Source organism: Lineus longissimus, chromosome 13 (assembly GCF_910592395.1).
Source record: "Lineus longissimus chromosome 13, tnLinLong1.2, whole genome shotgun sequence".
NCBI lineage: Eukaryota > Metazoa > Nemertea > Pilidiophora > Heteronemertea > Lineidae > Lineus > Lineus longissimus.
In genome coordinates this window covers 4,161,074-4,163,692 of record NC_088320.1, presented here as the reverse complement: position 1 = coordinate 4,163,692, position 2,619 = coordinate 4,161,074, and positions in this window count along the sequence as shown.

Genomic DNA, 2,619 nt, shown 5'->3' with positions numbered 1-2,619 from the left:
GATCTGGCCGCGATTTAGTCCGTGTCTGCGTCCTCTCCAAATGCTACTATCTGTGATTTTGAGTTTCTAAAGGTAACGAAATATTAAAACCTCATAAATTCTTCGTACGATTTCCATGACAAAAGTCTACAGTATTTGGGTTAGTTTACCCTGTGAAGGACACACATTCAAAACCTGGAAAATTCGAGCCATAGGAGGCATGATATCAGAATTAGGCTGAGTATAAGAGCGAGGGAGATTTATCACATTTTAATTGTTAGACAATCGAGCTTGGGTCATATATCATCAGAGTCTCAGTCGGGCCCGTTCGGCCCCTTGCTATTAGCGACTATCTATTCATTCGACAAAAAGGGAGACCTCAGCGGGCCTTCTTTGATGTGTGAAGGGAGGTTTCGGGCAGTGTTCCGCGGACAATACAGATTGGGCCTCGGGCCAGAGCTGGGGCTTCGCTGAGGTGTTCAGTCTCTTCCACAATTCTTCTGCGATTCATCCTCAAGTATAGGGGTCAAAAAGCCACAAATGATGGCGAAAAAGTCAGATTTTTGCCTCCAGGGGTGAAAACACGAAATCTAAATATTTTAAGGTAACGATGGCTCAAAGGCACCGCTTGCTTCCTTTGTAAAGGATTGGTTGCTTTATTATGTGGTTCGCGATCACCTGTGACAATCGCTGTCAGCTTATCACTCTTCTTCCTTTCTTGCTCATTTTTCCTTGAGCAAAACGATTGTAAATGGCAAGTAAACGCCCTGATTAGATGCAAAGGACACCGTGTTAGATGCAAACCGCCGCCTCGCTACACTGAGGATGAAACGCATATCTAGTGTATGATTATCCTGCTCGGTTACCCTGTCACAATACCTGTCACTGTATCATTTGTATCATTTTATTGATGCCTTTTTTTCTCGAATTTGTAAACACCAGGTTGACGATCTGAATGCCAGCACGATTCAAAGGGTTCGATGCACAGCAGGGCATGCAGCCACGCATATGGAATGTAGCAATTCTCACACACATCATTTGACCTACTTAAGCGAAACTATTGATCATCTGTAAATGGTCACTGTGAAATATATTTTGGTAGCTTGTGTTTAAAGGATTTCCTTTTTGTAGAATCGATGAAGATATTCGAGGACGTCCAGACGTGGTGCTTGTGTAAGTCGTGGTGAATGTACGTGTATTGGATATACAAGTATACATGTACATGTATAAACCTGCAGCCAATGTACTCGGGGTCCATACGTAAGGCGGCTCTTTTCGAAAGAAATATCAATACAGGAATTTACTGCGCAGTGCACAGGCCCCACTATATTTACGGCCATCTTCGTCAACACCCACCATCTTCGTCAACACCCACGCTCGAAGAAAGAGTGATTTCTTTTGATATTTTTGTACACCAAATGTACACCGCATATTTGCAGCAGCAGACAGCCTTCATGACCTCGATCACAACAAAAATGCAAATTACGTACTAATCTAATGCAAATGATGATGGCTTCATGTCTCGTGCGAGAGTTGGCACAACGAACGACAGCATGACCGTACAACGACCACATCATAACGTCATTAGAAAATGCACAGCACATATACATGTACATGGGTATGCAATTCCCATCATTTGATTTCGGCAATTATATACCAAAGACATTCAAATATCATATTCACATTTGGACAGCCAACTCGGCCTCCTAAATCGCAACCATATGCGTCGTTTCATTCATGGCGCCATGTGCGGAGATACCCGTACTCATTACGCTATCGAAAACCCTGCTTTAGCCAAACAATGTGGTCCAAGAGAATTATTCTAAGCTTTATCAATATACGATGTGGAGCTAGCTTTCTGCAAGCTTACGGACAGCTCAATACAGAAGCCAAATATCAGAGCATCTTCATATTTGAATCCCTTGCCCTCCTAAATTGAAATCGTATGGTGTTTCGTTCCTCATCTTTTCCTTCGTGACACAGTGTACAGATTTACTCCTATTCATTTCTCTATCGAGCATCATTTCCGATCCCAGCATCGTGGATCCTAGGGAATCCTTCCCGAGCGGTTCCATATGCATGGAATAGAATAAAGGATAGCGATGCTCATCAGAAGTTAAATCACTGATCGTTGTCAATATTGGCAAGATTTCCTAGCTTATTCTGGACATCTCTAAAGCATTATGAGAGCCTTCCATGAATCATAAACAGATAGGACCATGCGTGGAATGATGATGATAGCGGGGGTGAGATCTCGCTTGTGATGCTTTGGAATTGAGAATCGAAAGCAAGGTCAAATATCTCTATCAGATTCCTTTTTAGGATCGTATTCAGATTCCTAGACGAGATCTTACAAGAATCTTGTCACGAACGTACATATACACTACGAAGCTGAATAAACTCTTCACCAAGAACTTAATAACAATCTATTTGGATGTTCGACTTTGGTATAAAGCCGGAATTATACAACAACAAAATTCCCTTGCCAATTTGCTCAGCAAATGTTTCGACATTGCTGCGTTATCTTCAGAAGAAGAACTGATTGCGTGTGCCATCTCATTAGACACCGCATAGTGTTTATCTATCAAAAATTAAACTTTATTCTATGATGAATCGTTTCGAGAATTCAGAATGATCAAC